The 20,362-nt window shown below is 35.9% G+C and overlaps 1 pseudogene; it reads right to left on the minus strand.

Annotated features, from left to right (window-relative positions):
* Positions 1–5,001: 5,001 nt before the first annotated feature.
* LOC110222297 (centromere protein K-like) lies at positions 5,002–5,842 on the minus strand (annotated as a pseudogene).
* Between the last annotated feature and the right edge of the window lie 14,520 nt (positions 5,843–20,362).

Consider the following 20,362-nt stretch of genomic DNA (forward strand, 5'->3'; position numbering starts at 1 on the left):
TTACCTTTTAGTTTCCCCGACTTCCTTCAAGATGAAGCGTAAAGCTTGTGACCAAATAAGAGAGAGTAGAGATTACAGGAAGTAAAACAAATTATTTTGTTTATGTGAAGTTAAAAAGCTTTTGTACAAACAAAACTAATGAAGCCAAAATTAGAAGGAAAACAGGAAACTAGGAACATTTTGCAACAAGTTGCTTTGATAAAAGTCTCCCTTCTCAAATATACAGGGAACTGAGCTAAATTTATAAAAGTAAAAGCCATTTTCCAGTTGAAAATGGTCAAAGAATATAAACAGGCAGTTTTCAGATGAAGAAATTAAAGCTATCTATAGTCATATGACACAATGCTCTAAATCAGTACTGATTAGAGAAATTCAAATGAAAACAACTCCAAGAGATCACCTTACACCTATCAGACTGGCTAATGTGACAGAAAAGGAAAATGACAAATGTTGGAGGGGATATGGAAAAACTGGAACACTAATGAACTGTTGGTGAAATTGAGAACTTATTCAACAATTCTGGAGAATAATTTGTAGCTCTTCTTCCAGACTATGCTTACCTTTTGATTCAATAATGCCACTATTAGTTCTGCATCCAAAAGAGATCAAAGAAAAGGGAAAGGGACCTATTTATAAAAAATATTTATAGCAGCTCTTTTTGTAGTGGCATAGAATTGGAAATTGAAGGGATGCCCACCAGTTGGGGAATGGTTGAAAAAATTGTGGTGTATGATTATTATAGAATACTATTGTACTGTAAGAAATGACCAGGGGGAGGGCTTCAGAAACACCTGGGAAGACTTTTATGAACTCAAGCAATGTGATGAGAGCAGAACCAGGAGAAATCTGTACATAGTAACAGCAATATTGTTAAGGATGATCAACTGTGAAACAGTTAGCTACTCTGATCAAGACAATGATCCAAGATAATTCCAAAAGACCCATGATGAAAGGTACTATCTACCTCCAGAAAGAGAACTGATGAAATCTGAATGCAGATTGAAGCATACTTTTTAAAATTCATTTTTGATTAATTTTGTTTGTGGTTTATTTTGCAACATAGCTAATAGGGAAATATGTTTGGCATGACTTCACATATATAATTGAAATCAAAGTGCTTGCCTTCTCAATGAGGGAGAATGAATGGGAGGGAGGGAGAGAATTTGGAACTCAAAAATTTAAAAAAATGATTGTTAACATTTTTTTACATGTAATTGGGAAAATTTAGCAAAATAAATAAAAATGAGTTTAAGAAAAGATGGAGCTTAAATGCCACCTTCTGTCCGAAATCTTTCCCCACTGTCCCCAGTGCCTTTAGCACTGATATAACCTTCCAGCTGGTTTCCCACTGCATCTGGGACCATCTCCAGCCATTCTTATCTATATCTTGCCACTGAACCCAGATGGCTCTGTAGGAGAAAATGAGGCTGGTGGCTTTGCACAGCCCTGCCTCACTTAAATCCAATTCACTTGCAAGTCATGACATCACCTTCCTGATGTCATGGTACTCTTTGAGAACGAAGGACAAACAACAACCTTCCAGCTACCCTATATATTTTATATATACCTAGATATTTAGATGTTGTGTGCCTCATTAGAATGAAAATTTCATGAGGCTAGAGACTGTTTCTGCCTTTCTGTATCCCTAGCGCTTGACACAGTGCCTGACATATAGCTGGTGCTTGATGTTTGCTGGATGGTTGTTAGAGAGCTGCCTAGAGCAGTTGAGAGGTTAACTGACCTGCCCACAATCATATATTCAATATATGTCAGTGATAGGACTTGAACCCATGTCTTCCTGGATCTGAGGCTTGCTCTCTCTTCATTATTCCATGATGCATCACATAGTAAATGCTTAAAAAAAATTGGTTGAACAAATAAATGTATTACTTCCCCTATCCTTTTCCAACAACAGTTTAAATTTTTTTTTTCTCAGAAATATGGGCACTATTTAACTCACTACCATGCTTAGATCTGGTTTATTAACATCAACTCCTGACCCTGAGGTCTGCCATGAAGCACTAGGAAAATTTTTCTGAGTTTCTGGTCCTGATTTATAGAGCTAAGTCACCATTCACCTTGAAAGTTCAAGCTGGTAGTTTGTACAATTAAAACAAATGAATCTGATCCAGCTATTGCAGCTATTGCACAACAGTATTTATCTTTGGTTGAGTGCTGGCATTACTTCTGAGGCCCTTTTCAGTGTGTTATTTTAATGAGTGACTATCTGTTATGATTCCAGGTAGACTGCTGTGAAGCCTTTGGTTCTTTTGAATGATGGCATCTTCAATTTACCCTCAAAGAACTGCCATTAATAAGGAATAATGCCTAAAGCCCACAGATGTTTGCATTTTGCTTCCTTCTGTCTGGTGCATTGGAGGGTTCATCATTTATGTGTTTGTAGTCCTTCATAATATAAGGCGTAGGGTTGTCGGGTCACAGAATTATAGAATGTTAAAACTGGAAGGGACCTGAAAGATCATCTAATCTGATCCCTCATTTAAAGAGGAAGAAAGTGAAATCCAGAAAAATCTAGGAGGAATAGTGAAATTTGAGAGTAGGTAGGATGGGATGGAAACTTTCATCTTAGCTATAACCCTAGGCCAATTGCAGGGCCAAGTTTGAGTTAATCTTCAATGTCCTCACTAGAATGTCTCCAAAGTAATTTTGCAAAGGGACTTTTGGGAGGGTAGGGGGTCAGTGGATTGAATGTAGGGTGATAAGACAGCCATATACTGTATATTAACAGAGACTTACCAAATTTGGACTCTTCATTATTAATAAGGGAAAGAGTCCATGGACATGAGATTCTTTTTTTTAAAGTTATCCATTCATCCCAAAGAACTGTCTCTCCGGACTCTCACAAGCATACTGTTTATTGCTGTGTAGATTCCACAGATATTAATGTGGTTGTTGGCAATGGGTATTTTCCATCTGAAAATTTCCATCTGAATTCCAGTGAGACTGGGAAGACAATCTTACCTTTGCACAGCTAGACTTTCTTCTTGCATCTGCTGTGAGGATGGTCCCACACTGACATCAAACTTAAGCCAATGGAGACGGAACCTCACCTATCACTATTACTTCCTTAAAAAATCCCACGCCCCTTTTGTGATTCTTGGCCTATCTTAATCTTCAGACACTGAAGGCCTTTTGCCTTTAGCTCTCTGGGGCCTTGTCTTATCTGCCTGCTGATTTCAGATCTTGAATTGCTTGCTCCTTAACTACCAGTTGTGCAGGAGCTTCTTGGGTTGCTCCTCACTCTGTTCTCAAAATCAATACCTTGCACTGTTTACTCCTAGCCTCTTCAGAACTTTTACTCTGCTGAGTGTAGGGCTAGGAGGAGTAACATGTGTACACACTCATATGTACCTACCTGTTACCAGCCACTGGGAACTATATTATTTCCCACCTGGAGGGTCTTCTGGACATCATGATCTCCAGAAACTCACCACCCTGTAAGACTGATTCAGCTCTGTAATTCATCTCTCTTTAGATCATTTCCTGCTCTTGCTGAAATACCTTATTTTGCCTCTGAACTAAATACTCTTCCTTTTCCTTTTTCAGGTTTGCTTTATATATTGCCTACCCCCATTTGATTCTAAGTTAATGGAGGGTAAGAACTGTCTTATGTCTTTTTCAGTATCTTGAGAACTTAGCACAGTGTCTGACACATGGCAGGCACTTAATAAATGTTCAGTGGTTCTACCTCTGACCTCTAGATAAAGCAGAGGTGGTCAGTATATTTACTTGCAGATGCAGCAAAAATGTCTGGATTCTTGTAGAAAATTTCCTCCTCTCTCTTAATATCTGCCTCCTCCCCCAGTTCTTATATGCTTTAGTTGTTGCTAGATGCATCTAGAAGTCACAAATATCTGTGAAAGTTATATAAATGATGCTGGCTTAGCATTCAGGGTGTTTAAAGGGAGTCCAGGATCCTAATGTTTTAAGAGATGTTCTGATGCTCTGATTGTTGCTGTTGCAAGCATGATATTGACTCATATTTTCTTTGGCCAGTTCTAGCAACTTTGTCCTCCCTTCCTCCCCCCCATCACAGAGTTACACTCAGGCAAACTGTCATGTGCTTATCTACGGACTACTTTGTAGTTTAAATTATATATCTATACACATGTACATATATATCCTATTCAATTACCATTAATGTTTATATTCTGCAACATATAAATAAGAGGAATCAATTTAGATACTGATAGATAGAGAAAGCATTTGTTAATTGCTTTTTAGTATGTGCTAGGCACTATGGTAAGTACTGGGGATACAAAAAAAGAAACAAGAAACAAGACAATTTGTACTCTCATGGAGCTTATATTCTAATAGGGGAAGATATAAACTAAAAGGCAGCTAGAAGGGGTGCAGGAGGGCAACTGGTATGCAAGGGGAGTTCACCTGAGAGTCAGTTGGAAGGGAAGTGAGTTCTGACCTGACATTCCTCAAGATAATGAGTTCCTAGGGAGAGATTCACAAATTAGCAAGCAGGTCTCAGGGTGAAGTCATCTTTTTTTTTTTCAATTTCCAATAGAATATAATTTAGCATTTAAATATACATTCTTATACATTATCTAATAGCTTTATCTGGTTTTTAATATTCCAGTTTTCAATAAGTCTATATGTAAGTTGTTACATGTGAAAATAATTTTAGTTTACTTTTTCAAAATCTATTAGCTTTTAAATTATAGCACCAAACACAACTTCAATGTCATGTTATAATAAAAGTGCCTAATTCGTCACCTGTATTAGAATTCACTAAAACATCCAAGTTAAGTTTGAAGCAAAATGCTAAAGAAAAGGTGTTATAAAACATTTTACAATATTCCAACACTATTAAGTGAGAAAGGAATATGTAATTAGGAAATCAGCAACAAATGAAAGATTAAACTTTGGTGTGAAAACAATGTTCTTCATCCAAGTGGATATTTGGGCTTCCATTATGCGTGGGTGCCAACACTTTCTAAATATCAACTCTAAGAAAACACATTGTTTTTACTGATGAAATGCTTCTAATTGTATTCGGCTTGGATCGTCCTGATGTCTAAGTGCAATCCACTATGCAGCAGCCGCTCAATATAAGGTGGCCAAAAGGAGTCATTAAGTTTTACATATGGATCATGTGGAGAATGAAGTAGGTTGTTTATAAGAATCTCTAAAATTTCATGCATTGTCATTAACCATGCATTTGGCTGACACTCTCTTTTTCTCTTTTTATTTCCATTTTCTTCAGGGAGAGGAAAATGCTTGTCTAGAACCTCACCCAGAGAGGTTAAGAGTTTTTCTCTATGTCTTCTTATTTTAGTCATTTTCGTTTTCAGTTTAAGTAAAGTTCTTTTCTCAGAAACTGGTATCACTTGATTTTTTAGTTCCTTACATATTTCATTGAGAGATGCTACTAGCTCTTCTTGCTCATCCAACCATCGTTGCTCTCTTAAGTCTTCATGTAGCTTCTGATTTTTTGACTTAACTGTGGACAGCAATATTTCAAGATCATGGTCTAATTTTTACAACTCTTCTTTTCTTAGTGCTACCAGATTTTCTGGATTCAATAGGATTATGTCAGGAGTTCTTTCCAGTCGTTGATTGAATTCTGCTGTTAGACTCTTTAATTACATCATTTATACTGTTAGGTTGTGCTTTATAAAGCCTTATACTGAAAGTGAGCATCAGAATGGTTAAGTCTTTCACCTCCAGCAAGTGTTATCTCCTGCTGACATTTTTCCATCTGTTTGCACAATTCTTCACATTCTTCAATCATTTTATCTTTCCTGTCCACAACATATTCTTTATCCTGAATATCATCTGGAGATGGATTTTGCTGATTTAATTCCATGACATAGTGTTAGTTTCTTTACCTCGTGAATGCTACCTGTCCTCAGGTTGCAGTCATCTTTAAGAAGCAAAAGCATTTGGTGTGGATATGTAGCATATAGGAGAGAGAAATGGAGAGAAGACATTGTTTAAAATAATGCTATCATTATGTTGACCTTCTCTATAACAATTTTGACATCATAGTGTTTCTTACCACTTGTTATTTCTTGACATATTTGATATTGTCTTTCTTTTTAAAGCCACAAGAAATATACCGATTTTCATTGTTGAGATATGGTTATTGAAACTATAAACTTTCAGAGTCAGATATAAAATCTCTTCTAGATTATATAATCTGCACCTCTGTCTCCTCCTCTTCCCAATTCTCACTTTTCGATGCCCAGGAAGTTTTTAATCAATATGCATTCATAATTGCAGTGTCATAGAATCAAAATTCAGGGATGCAAAAGGCAGTGAAAAGACATAATTTGGGTGTAAGTAGGCTACATGTTATCAATGTCAGCTTCAAAATAAGGAGTAAGGTAAAATATATCATCCAGGTGACATATGATCAAGAAAAGGAGGTGAGTCAGGCCATGTGTCAAGATTGAGGGCTAAGAGATGAACAGTGTAAATGTTACAGTAATACTTCCATAATAGTAATAGAGCAAAAACAGGAGTTCTTGGGGGCAGCTAGGTGGTGCAGTGGATAGAGCTCTGGCCCTTGAGTCAGGAGGACCGGAATTCAAATCTGACCTCAGACACTTGACACTTACTAGCTGTGTGACCTTAGGCAAGTCACTTAACCCCATTGCCTAGCCAAAAAAGAAAAAAAAAAAGAACAAGGGTTCTTAACCTTGGGTAAGTGGACACTAAACTTTTTTTTTGATAACCATATCAATATAATTGGTTTCCTTTGTAATGTTATATATTTTATTTTAAATATTTAAAAACATGATTCTGAAAGGCAGTCCATAGGCTTCACTCTGCTTCTAAAAGGGTTTAGGATATACAAAAAGTTAAGAAATCCTAACTTAAAAGAATCTCTCTAGTAAATTGGGTTAACACCCTGAAGACCACTTATGAGAGAACATAGACAAGATTCATACAAGATGAAAAGATGCTGATCCATTTTAATGGGTTATTGAGGAGAAATATCCATATTGATGAGATCATAGATCCATTGGAATGTTGAAATATGATGATGTCTTTAAAAGGATGCACCACAAGATGTCCTGTGAACTCTGTCCATTTGAATTGAGTGGCAAACCTCAGATTGGCGCCAAACTCATTTTTAAGCAATGTGACATCCACAAACTTAAGTGAGAGAAGTCTATTACTTGACTCCACCTGGGAAAGTAGAACTATTGCTGCTGGACTCCTACTCTCATCATGGCTTCCAAAGCAGTACACATCACGTGTATTAACACAGAGAAAATTACATACATACAGATAGAGTAATGGGTAGTAGAATAGTCCCTTTTCCCAGGCAGTTTTCAGTCTGCAGTGATCAGACACACTTATCTAGATGTGTTATGTGGATGGTGAGTGTTACAGAAATTTAGAGAGCAAAGATGACTGCATAGAACAGGGACTCTCAAGCTGGAATGAACTAATTTCAGGAGTCTGCGAATTTGAATGGGGCAAAAAATATATACATACCTTTATTTTCACTAATGTCTACATGAAATTTTTAAATTTCTTCAATTATCAATGTAGACAGCAACCATTATTCTGAGAAGGTGTCCATGACACACACAACAAAATAGTTAACTTCTGTCATACAGGAATTGGTTCTTGGATAGGTAGGATTTGAATAAGAGAAGACTAGAGAAGATATTTCCATTTGGGAAAGCAGCATGAGAAAGTTGTATGAATGAAAGAAAAATCTTAGGGACTGGGCACATAGATATTTTGTCACAAAATATTCATCTTAAAAAATACTTTGTAAGTTAACAGTAATTTCATGTTTGAACCATTCTGGAGAGCAATTTGGATCTAAGCCCAAAGTGAAGTGAGCAGAACCAGGAGAACATTGTGTATAGTAACAGCAATATTGTACAATGATAAATTGTGAATGACTTAACTATTCTTAGCAATACAATGGTCCAAGATAATTCTGAAGGACTTAGTGATAGTGATGAAATACTACTGTGATATAAGAAATGATGAGCAGAATGATTAAAAAAAGGCAAACCTGGAAAGTTTTATATAAACTGATGCAAAGTAAATTGAGAAGGACCAGGAGAGCATTATACACATTAACAGCAATATTGTATGATGATCAACTGTGAATGACTTAGCTATTCTGATCAATACAATTCCAAAGGATTTGTGATGAAAAATACCATCCACCTTCAGAGGAAGAACTGATTGAGTCTGAATATAGATCTAAGCACACTTTTAAAAGCTTTATTTTACTCATTTTTACATGTGTTTTCTTTTGGAACATGAATCATATGGAAGTATGTATTGTATGACTTCACATGTATAATCTATATCAAATTGCTTACATTCTCAAGGGAGTGGGAAGTGAAGGAGAGAAAGAGAGAATTTGAAACTCTAATTTTAAAAAAAAAGAATTTAAATTTATTTTTACATGTAATTGAGAAAAATTAAAATAAATGTTTTGAGGAAAACAGTAACTTTAGCATAGCTGAGTAAACACAATGTAAGTAGAATTTCTATATGTTGATATTTATAGTAATTTGGATACTGAGATTTGGTGCCTAACAGTAATGCTGACAATGATGACTATAATAATAGCATTTACATAGTGCTTTGTTTTGCAAAGTACTTTAGAATTATTATTTCATTTTATCTTCACTCCAACCCTAGGAGACAGATACTTTTATCCCCATTTTACAGATAAGGAAATTGAGGCATAAAAATGTTAAGTGACTTGCCCAGAATCACATAACCAGAAAGTGTCTGGGGCAGGATATGAACTCAGGTCTTTTTTACTTCAGGTCCAATCCTCTATGCACTCTACCACCTACTTTAATAAAAGGGTGAGGAGCTTTGTAATCCCTTTTTCTCTTGATTTTATTAATTTATTTTCAGTTATCAACAATCACTTCCATATGCTTTTGAGTTGAAAATTTTTCTCCCTCTTTCTTCCCCCACCCTCCCCAAGACAGCACACAATCTGATATAGGCTTTACATTTACATTCCTATTAAACATATTTTCACATTAGTGAAGTTGTAAGTAAAAATTAAAACCAATAGGAGGAACAATCAGAAAAATGAAACAAAAGTCAACAAAAGGTAAAAATAAGTGATAGCGATTCAAATTCCATAGCTCTTTCTTTGGACGTGGACAGTATTTTCCATCCTGAGGCCTCTGGAGATGTCTTAGATCCTTGTAATGCTGAGAAGGGTTCAGTTTAACAGTATTAGTCATTGCATAACATGGCTGTTATTGTGTACAAAGTCCTCTTGGTTCCGCTCACTTCACTCAGCATCAGACCATATAAGTCTTTCCAGGTTTTTCTGAAGTCAACTTGTTCATCATTTCTTATAGCACAATAGTATTCCATTACATTCATATACCACAACTTGCTCAGCCATTCCCCAATTGATGGGCATCCTCTCAATTTCCAATTCTTTGCCACCACAAAAAGAGCTGCTATGAATATTTTTGTACATGTGGGTCCTTTTCCCATTTGTTTGATCTCTTTGGGATATAGCCCTAGAAGTGCTATTGCTGGATCAAAGGGTATGCACATTTTTGTAGCCCTTTGGGCATAGTTCCAAATTGTTCTCCAAAATGGTTGGATCATTTCACAACTCCACCAACAATGTATTAGTGTTCCAATTTTCCCACATCTTCTCCAACATTTATCATTTTCCTGTTTTGTCATGTTGGCCAATCTGATAGGTGTGATGTGGTACCTCAGAGTTGTTTTGATTTGCATTTCTCTAATCAATAATAATTTAGAGCATTTTTTCATATGACTATAGATGGCTTTAATTTCTTCATCTGAGAACTGTCTGTTCATATCCTTTGACCATTTATCAATTGGGGAATGGCTTGTGTTCTTATAAATTTGTCTTAATTCTCTATATTTTAGAAATGAGGCCTTTATCAGAGAGACTGGTTGTAAAAATTCTTTCCCAATTTTCTACCTTCCTTCTAATCTTAGTTGCATTGGCTTTGTTTGTGCAAAAACTTTTCAATTTAATGTAATCAAAATTATCCATTTTGCTTTTCATAATGTTCTCTATCTCCTGTTTGGTCATGAATTCTTCTGTTCTCCATAGATCTGATAGGTAAACTATTCCTTGTTCTCCCAGTTTACTTATGGTATCAGCCTTTATATCTAAGTCATGAACCCATTTTGACTTTTTTTGGTATATGGTGTGAGATTTGGGTCTATCCCTAGTTTCTGCCATATTCTTTTCCAGTTTTCCCAGCAGTTTTTTTCAAAGAGTGGGTTCTTATCCCAGAAGCTGGGGTCTTTGGGTTTATCAAATAATAGATTACTATAGTCATTGACTATTGTGTCTTACATATTTAACCTATTCCACTGATCCACCTCCCTATTTCTTAGCCAGTACCAAGCAGTTTTGATGATTGCTGCTTTATAATACAATTTAAGATCTGGAATTGCTAGGCCACCTTCCCCTGCATTTCTTTTCATTAGTTCCTTTGATATTCTGGACCTTTTGTTTTTCCAAATGAATCTTGTTATTATTTTTTCTAACTCTATGAAATAATTTTTTGGTATGGCACTGAATAAGTAAATTAGCTTAGGTAGGATTGTCATTTTTATTGTATTAGCTTGGCCTACCCATGAGCAACTTTTTTCCCCCAATTATTTAGATCTGATTTTATTTGTGTGAAAAGTGTTTTGTAATTGTGTTCATAGAGTTCCTGGGTTTGTTTGGAGGTAGACTCCTAAATATTTTATAATGTCTACAGTAAGTTTAAATGGGATTTCTCTTTCTATCTCTTGCTGCTGGGCTTTGTTGGTAATATATAGAAATGCTGATGATTTATGTGGGTTTATTTTATAGCCTGCAACTTTGCTAAAGTTGTTTATTATTTCAAGTAGTTTTTCACTTGATTCTCTAAGTATATCATCATGTCATCTGCAAAGAGTGATAGCTTTGTTTCTTCTTTGCCTATTCTAATGCCTTCAATTTCTTTTTCTTCTCTTATTGCTAAAGCTAACGTTTCCAGTACAATATTGAATAACAGTGGTGATAATGGACATCCTTGTTTCACCCCGATCTTATTGGAAATGCTTCTAGCCTGTCCCCATTACATATAATGCTTGCTGAAGGTTTTAGATATATGCTATTTATTATTTTAAGGAAGACTCCATTTATACCTATGCTTTCTAGTGTTTTTAATAGGAATGGGTGTTGTATTTTATCAAAAGCTTTTTCTGCATCTATTGAGATGATCATGTGGTTTCTGTTGGTTTTGTTGTTGATATGCTCAGTGATGCTGATAGTTTTCCTAATATTGAACCAACCCTGCATTCTGGTATAAATCCTACCTGGTCATAGTGTATTATTCTTGTGATAAGTTGCTGCAATCCATTTGCTAGTATTTTGTTTAAAATTTTTGCATCTATATTCATTAGAGAAATTGGTCCATAATTTTCTTTCTCTATTTTGACTCTTCCTGGTTTAGGTATCAACACCATATTTGTATCATAAAAAGAATTTGGTAAGACTCCTTCTTCCTATATTTCCCAAATAGTCTATATAGTATTGGATTAATTGTTCTTGAAAGGTTTGATAGAATTCGCATGTAAATCCATCTGACCCTGGAGATTTTTTCCTAGGGAGTTCATCTATGGCTTGTTCAATTTCTTTTTCTGAGATGGGGTTATTTAAGTATTTTACTTCCTCTTCGTTAATCTGGGCAATTTATATTTTTGTAAATATGTATCCATTTCACTAAGATTGTCAAATTTGTTGGCATATAGTTGGGCAAAATAATTCCTAATTATTGTTTTAATTTCCTCTTCCTTGGTGGTAGCTTCACCCTTTTCATTCTTGATACTAGTAATTTGGTTTTCTTCTTTCTTTTTTTAATTAAATTAACCAAAGGTTTATCTATTTTATTGGTTTTTTTCATAAAACCAGCTCTTAGTTTTATTTATTAGTTCAATAGTTTTCTTAATTTCAATTTTATTAATTTTTCCTTTGGTTTTCAATATTTCTAATTTGGTGTTTAGTTGAGGATTTTTAATTGTTCTTTTTCTAGTTTTTTTAGTTGTATGCCCAATTCATTAATCTCCTCTTTTTCTATTTTATTTATGTAAGCATTTAGAGATATAAAACTTCCCCTAAGAACTGCTTTCGCTGCATCCCATAAGTTTTGGTATGTTGTCTCATTATTGTCATTCTCTTGAATGAAATTATTGATTGTTTCTATGATTTGTTGTTTGACCCAATCATTTTTTAGGATTAGATTATTTAGTTTCCAATTATTTTTTAGTCTATCTTTCCATGGCCCTTTATTACATATAATTTTTATTGCATCATGATCTGAAAAGGATGCATTTAATATTTCTGCCTTTCTGCATTGGATTGTGAGGTTTTTATGCCCTAGTACATGGTCAATTTTTGTGTATGTGCCATGTACTGCTGAGAAAAAAGTATATTCCTTTCTATCCCCATTCAGTTTTCTCCAGAGGTCTATCATACCTAACTTTTCTAATGTTCTATTCACCTCCTTAACTTCTTTCTTGTTTATTTTGTGGTTAGATTTCTAGTGCAGAGGGGGAGGTTCAGGTCCCCCACTAGTATAGTTTTGCTGTCTATTTCTTCCTGTAACTCCCTGAACTTCTCCTCTAAGAATTTGGATGCTATACCATTTGGTGCATATATGTTTAGTAATGATATTACTTCATTGTCTATGGTGCCTTTTAGCAGGATGTAGTTTCCTTCCTTATCTCTTTTGATTAGATCTATTTTTGCTTTTGCTTTGTCTGAGATCAGGATTGCTACCCCTGCTTTTTTTACTTCAGCTGAAGCATAATATATTCTGCTCCAGCCTTTTACCTTTACCCTGTATGTGTCACTCTTTTTCAAATGTGTTTCCTGTAAACAACATATTGTAGGATTATGGTTTTTAATCCATTCTGCAATCTGTTTCCATTTTATGGGAGAGTTCATCCCATTCACATTCACAGTTATGATTACTATCTGTGTCTTTTTCTCCATCCTTTCCCCCTTTATGCTTTTCTTTCTCCTTTTTCCTTTCTCCTTCACTAGTGTTTTGCTTTTGACCACCTCTCCTTCAGTCCCTCTCCCTTTTATTATCCCTTTCCCTTTTCTTCCCCTTTACTCTTACTGCTTCTTCCCTCTTCTTCCCCCCTCTTTTCCCCCTCCCTTTTCTTTCCCCTTTTCCCTCCTACTGCCTATAGGGCAAGTTAGATTTCTATACCTAACTGATTATTTATGCCCTTCTTGAGCCAAATCTGATGAGAGTAAGGTTTAAACAATGCTCCCCCCTCCTTCTTTCCCTCTGCTGTAATAGGATTTTGTGTCTTTTCCTGTAATGTAATTTACCCTTGTCTGCCTCCTCCTTTCTCAGTACATTTTCTAAGATCAGATTGATCCACTTATTTGGATCCATTTAACCCACTTGATTAGATTTTTTTTACTCATTACATCAAAGTCAACTAATATCCACCTTCTTTATGTATACTCCTTTAACAAGGTGTAATAACAATACAGTTCTCAAGGGTTGCAAGTCTCATATTCCCTTGTAGGGGTTTAAACAGCCCCCCTTATTAACAACATATTGTATCCTTCTGTCCCATTTACCTTTTTAAGTCCTTCTTGAGTCCTGTACTTGAAGATCAAATTTTTTGTTGAGCTCTGATCTTTTTATCAGGAAAGTTTGGAAGTCTCCTATTTCGTTGAATATCCACTCCTCCCTTGAAAAATGATGCTCATTTTTGCTGGGTAATTGATCCTTGGCTGCATTCCAAGCTCCTTTGCCTTATGGAATATCATGTTCCATGCCCTGCGGTCTTTTAATGTAGAAGCTGCAAGGTCCTGTGTAATCCTGACTGTGGTTCCATGATATTTAAATTGTTTCTTTCTGGCTGCTTGCAGCACCTTCTCTTTCATCTGGTAATTTTGGAATTTTGCTATTATATTCCTTGGCATTTCAATTTGGGATCTCTTTCAGGTGGTGATCGGTGGATTCTTTCTATGGTTATTTTCCCTTCTGGTTCTAGGACTTCTGGGCAGTTTTCCTTTATGATTTCCTGAAAGATACTGTCCAGGCTCTTTTTTTCATCATGATTTTCAGGTAGTCCAATAATTTTTAAATTGTCTCTCCTGAATCGATTTCCCAGGTCGGTTGTTTTTATGAGGTATTTTACATTTTCATCTATTTTTTCATTTTTTTTTGTTTTTGTTTGACTGATTCTTGCTCTCTCATAGAGACATTAGTTTCCATTTGTCCAATTCTAGTTTTTAACAGATTGTTTTCTTCTGTTAGTTTTTGTCCTTCCTTCTTCAATGGCCAATTGTGTTTTTTAGGGACTTGTTATCTTCAGTGTACTCTTCTGCTAGTTTTTGTACTTCCTTCTTCAATTGGCCAATTGTGTTTTTTAGGGACTTGTTTTCTTCAGTGTATTTTTTTCCAATTGGCCAATTGTATTTTTGAAGGATTCTTCCACTTCTTCCATTTGTGTATTAAAATCCTTCTTGAGCTCTTCTAAGAAGGCTTTTTGGGCTTCTGACCAGTTCATATTCCCTTGTGTTGTTGCAGATGTGGGTTTGTTGACAATGTTGTCCCCTTCAGAATTTCTGTCTTGATCTTCACTCATCTCATAATATGAATCTATAGTACATTTCTTTTTACTTATGGTGTTTCTTTATTCTCTGGCCTTTGAAGAGATTGAGCTCTCCTGCTGGGGAACAGAGGGCACTGACCCAAACTTCTTGTTTTGGGAGCCCAGGTCTTGGTCACTGGCTTTGTGTGCTGAGGCCTCTTATGTTGGCATTTGGAGGCTATAGGTTTCTGTCAGCTTACCTCATGTTGGGTTGGAACCAGCAAGGCCGGGGCTTTAGGAAGCCTTTAGGTTGTTTTCTTCACCTCCTTTCAGATGAATGCCGAAGGGTACTTATCAGCCTGGGGCCCCTTGTAGTTCTGCCTCCCTAATTTTTGCTGAGGCACTGGGGGACCCATTTGCTGGGCTGCTGCACTGTTGCTCCCAGTCTTTCTTCCAGTTCAGCTGTTCCAGGGTTTTTTCTGGGGTTCTATTTTCTGGGTTTTCAGAGGTTGATAGGGGAGAGTGAGAGAGAATACCTTTTCACTCCGACATCTTGGCTCCCAGAAGTGGAAGTCCCCTTTGTAATCCTTAAAGAATAACAAAGGCAATGCCCTTGGAATTGGAATTGTGCTTTTAGAAGTAATTAATAAGTTTCCCTTCTGGGAGCCATGATGGTGGAGTAAGAAGTAAGTGGCTCTCATTCTCCCTTATTAACCTCTGAAAACCCAGAAAATATCATGCCGGGACAAACCATGGAACAACTGAACCAGCAGAAAGATGATGTGCAGCAGTCCTGTAGCCCTGGAAGCCTGGAGGACTAATGGGAAAGGCCCCTCTTACTCTGGGGCAGGGGGAGCAGTACAGAATGGTAGATGTCTCAGCAAGCTAGTGAAAAGCCCACCTTAGCATACCTGGGGGAGATCCTGAGCCCTAGGTGGTGGGGCAGACAAGCATCAACACCAGGACCCCTGATTTCCTCAGTATACACAGAGGAATCAGTAGAAACTGTCTCAGAAAACTACTGTATGCCACAGCATTCTCTGGCAGCCAAGTCTCCAGGCCCTTCAGCAAAACTCTGGTAAGCACAACTCTAAGAGAGAAAGCTCCAGGCAGAGAAACATCCTGTAGCATGAACCGTCCATCTGCAAGGAGCCAAAGAAAGGAGTGAAAGGCCTGGGTGAACAGGCAACTTCCAGGGCCCAGACTCCCCACCTCTATTGCTAGAGTTACAGTGTTTCTGATTCCAGCCCAACACCAGGTAAGCTGTTAACCCTGCCATAACCCTACAGCCTCCAACTGCCAGCGTCTGAGGCCTCAGCACACAAAGCCAGTGACCAGGCCCTGGGCTCACAGCACAAGGAGCTTGGGTCAGTGCCTCCTGCTCCCCAGCAGGAGAGCTCAATTTTTTTCAAAGATCAGGAAATAAAGAAACACCATGAGAAAAAAGAAAAGTACAATGAGCACAGATTCTTATTATGGGGACAATGAAGATCAAGGCAGAAATTCTAAAGAGGACAACACTGTCAACAAACCCACATCCAAAATCTCAAGAGGGAATATGAACTTGTCTGAACCCCAAAAACCCTCTTGGAAGAGCTCAAGAAGGATTTTAAAAGTCAAATAAGAGAGGTAGAAGAAAAATTGGGAAAAGAAATGTGAGGTATGTAAGAGAGAGCCAACATTTTGGAAAAGGAAGGACAAAAAATAATTGTAGAAAACAAGTCCTTAGAAAATACAATTGGCCAACTGGAAAAAAAAGTACACTGAAGAAAACAACTCCTTAAAAAAATAAAATGGGCCAAAAGGAAAAGGAGGTACAAAATGTAATAGAAGAAAACAATTTGTTAAAAATTAGAATTGGACAAATGGAAGTTAATGACTATGAGAAAGGAAGAATCAGTCAAACAGAAACAAAAGAATGAAAAAATAGATGAAAATGTAAAGCACCTCATTGGTAAAAGAAATGGCCAATAAAATAGATCTAAGAGAAACAATTAAAAAATTATTGGTCTACCTGAAAACCATGAAGAAAAAAAGAACCTGGACAGCATCTTTCAGGAAATCATCAAGGAAAACTGCCCTGAGGTTCTAGAACCAGAGAGCAAAATAGCCATAGAAAGAATCAACCTATCACCTCCTGAAAGAGATCCGAAATTGAAAATGCCAAGGAATATAGTAGCCAAATTTCAAAATTACCAGGTCAAAGAGAAAATACTGCAAGCAGCCAGAAAGAAACAATTTAAATATCATGGAACCACAGTCAGGATTATGCAGGACCTTGCAGCTTCTATATCAAAAGATCATAGGGTGTGGAATATGATATTCCATAAGGCAAAGGATCTTGCATTACAACCAAGGATCAACTACCCATCAAAAATGAGCACAATCTTCAGAGGGAGTAGATGGAAATTCAAAGAAATAGGGGACTTCCAAACTTTCCTGATGAAAAGACTAGAGCTCAACAGAAAATCTGATCTTCAAATACAAGACCCAAGAGAGACATAAAAAAGGTAAATGGGACAGAAAAAAAATGACATGGTGTTAATAAGGGCAAACTGTTTACATCCCTACAAGGGATGTAACTCTTGAGAACTGTATTGTTATTACACCATTTTAAAAGGGTTTATATAAACAGAGGGAGTGGATATAAGTTGACTTTGATGTAATGGTAAAAAAATTTTATTAAGTGGGTTAAATGGATGTAAGTAAGTAGATTAATCTGATCTAATTAAGGGATTGTCCTGGGAGAAAAGCAAAGGAGGAGGCAGAGAAGGGTAAATTATATTACAGGAAAAGGCACAAAAACTTATTACAGTAGAGGGAAAGAAGGGAGGGAGATGAGCATTGTTTGAACCTTACTCTCATCAGATTTGGCTCAAGGAGGGAATAACATAGTTAGGTACAGAAATCTAACTTGTCCTATAGGCAAGGAAAAGGAGAAAGAACAGGGAGGAGGGGGATAAAAGGGAAGGAAGAAGTAGTAAGAGTAAAGAGGAAGAAAAAGGAAGGGAGTAATAGAAAGGAGGTGGGACTGAGGGAGATGGTGGTAAATCACTAGTGAGGAGGGAAAGGGAGAAAAGGGAAAGAAAAGTATGAACAGGAGGGAAATAGAACAGTAGGAAATAGGATAGTAATAAAAAAAAGTATATTAATCAAAACTGTGAATGTGAATAGATGAACTCTTCCATAAAAAGTAAGCAGATAGCAGAATGGATTAAAAACCATAATCCTGGGGCAGCTAGGTGGCACAGAGGATAGAGCACCAGCCCTGAAGTCAGGGGGACCTGAGTTCAGATCCGGCCTCAGACCAAACACTTGACAACTTACTAGCTGTGTGACCCCTGGACAAGTCACTTAACCCCATTGCTTAGCCAAAACACAAAGAAGCAAACAACAAGAAAACATAGTCCTACAATATGTTGTTTACAGGAAACACATTTGAAACAGAAGGACACACATAGGGTAAAGGTAAAAGGCTGGAGTAGAATGTATTATGCTTCAGCTGAAATTAAAAAAAAAAGCAGGGGTAGCAATCCTTATCTCAGACAAAGCAAAAGCAAAAATAAATCTTATTAAAAGAGATAAGGAAGGAAACTACACCTGCTAAAAGGCACCACAGATGATAAGGTAATATCACTACTAAACTAGTAGTATCATTACTATACCAAGTGGTATAGTATCCACATTCTTAGGCGAGAAGTTCAGGAAGTTACAGGAAGTAATAGACAGCAAAAGTATACTAGTGGGGAACCTCAAACTCCCCCCTCTCTGAACTAGATAAATCTAACCACAAAATAAACAAGAAAAAAGTTAAGGAGGTGAATAGAATTTTAGAAAAGTTAGATATGATAGACCTCTGGAGAAAATTTAATGGGGATAGAAAGGAATATACTTCTTCTGGCACATACAAAAAATTGATCATGTACTAGGGCAGAAAAAACTCACAGTCCAATGCAGAAAGGCAGAAATATTAAATGCATCCTTTTCAGATCATGATGCAATAAAATCATAGGTAATAAAGGGCCATGGAAAGATAAACTAAAATTAATTGGAAACTAAATAATCGAATCCTAAAGAATAAATGGGTCAAACAACAAATCATGGAAGCAATCAATAACTTAATTCAAGAGAATGACAATAATGACACAACATACCAAAGCTTACGGGATTCAGCCAAAGCAGTTCTTAGGGGAAGTTTTATATCTCTAAATGATTACATGAATAAAATAGAGAAAGGGGAGATCAATGAATTGGGCATGCAAGTAAAAAAAAAAAACTAGAAACAGAACAAATTAAAAATCCTCCATTAAATACCAAATTAGAAATACTGAAAACCGAAGGAGAGATCAATAAAATTAAAATTAAGAAAACTATTGAACTAATAAATAAAACTAAGATCTGGTTTTATTAAAAAACTGATAAAATATATAAACCTTTGCTTAATTTAATTTTAAAAAAAGAAAGAAGAAATCCAAATTACCAGCATCAAAAATGAAAAGGGTGAATTCACCACCAAAGAAGAGGAAATTAAAACAGTAATTAGGAACTATTTTGTCCAACAGTATGCAAATAAATTTGACAATCATAGTGAAATAGATGAATATTAAAATATATATATATATGTGTGTGTGTATATATATGTATATATATGTATGCATATGTATATATAGCCCAGATTAACAGAAGAGGAAGTAAAATACTTAAATAACCCCACCTCAGAGAAAAAGAAATTAAACAAGCCATTGATGAACTCCCTAGGAAAAAATATCCAGGGCCAGATGGATTTACAAGCGAATTCTATCAAGCATTTAAAGAACAATTAATTCCAATACCATATAGACTATTTGGGAAAACAGGTGAAGAAGGGGACTTACTAAATTTTTTTATGATATAAATATGGTGTTGATACCTAAACTGGGAAGAGTCAAAACAGAGAAAGAAAGTTACAGACCAATTTCCCTTAATGAATATAGATGCAAAAATTTTAAATAAAATATTAGCAAAAAGATTACAGCAATAATATACTATAACCAGGTAAAATTTATACCAGGAATGCAGGGCTAGTTCAATATTAGGAAAACTATCAGGGTAATTGATCATATCAACAACAAAACTAACAGAAACCAAATGATCATCCCAATAGATACAGAAAAAGCTTTTGACAAAATGCAGCACCCATTCCTCTTAAAAATACTAGGGAGCATAGGAATAAATGGAGTCTTCCTAAAATGATAAACAGCATCTATTTAAAACCTTCAGCAAGCATTATATGTAATAGGGATAAGCTAGAAACAGTTGCAATGAACAAAATGAAACAAGAATGTCCATTATCACCAGTATTGTTCAATATGGTACTGGAAATGCTGGCTTTAGCAATGAGAAGAAAAAGAAATTGAAGGTATTAGAATAGGCAAAGAAGAAACAAAAATATCACTCCTTGCAGATGACATGATGATATACTTAGAGAATCCTAGAGAATCAAGTAAAAAACTACTTGAAATAATAAACAACTTTAGCAAAGTTGCAGGCCATAAAATGAACCCACATAAATCAGTGGCATTTCTATATATTACCAACAATGTCCAACAGCAAGAGATAGAAAGAGAAATTCCATTTAAAGTTACTGTAGACTTTATAAAATATTTAGGAGTCTACCTGCAGAAACAAACCCAGGAACTATATGAACACAATTAGAAAACACTTTTCACACAAATAGAGTTAGATCTAAATAATTGGAAAAACATAAATTGTTCATGAAAAGCTGAGCTAATATAATAAAAATGACAAT

This window comes from Phascolarctos cinereus, unplaced genomic scaffold (genome assembly GCF_003287225.1).
Source record: "Phascolarctos cinereus isolate Bilbo 61053 unplaced genomic scaffold, phaCin_HiC Scaffold_4;HRSCAF=312, whole genome shotgun sequence".
Lineage (NCBI taxonomy): Eukaryota > Metazoa > Chordata > Mammalia > Diprotodontia > Phascolarctidae > Phascolarctos > Phascolarctos cinereus.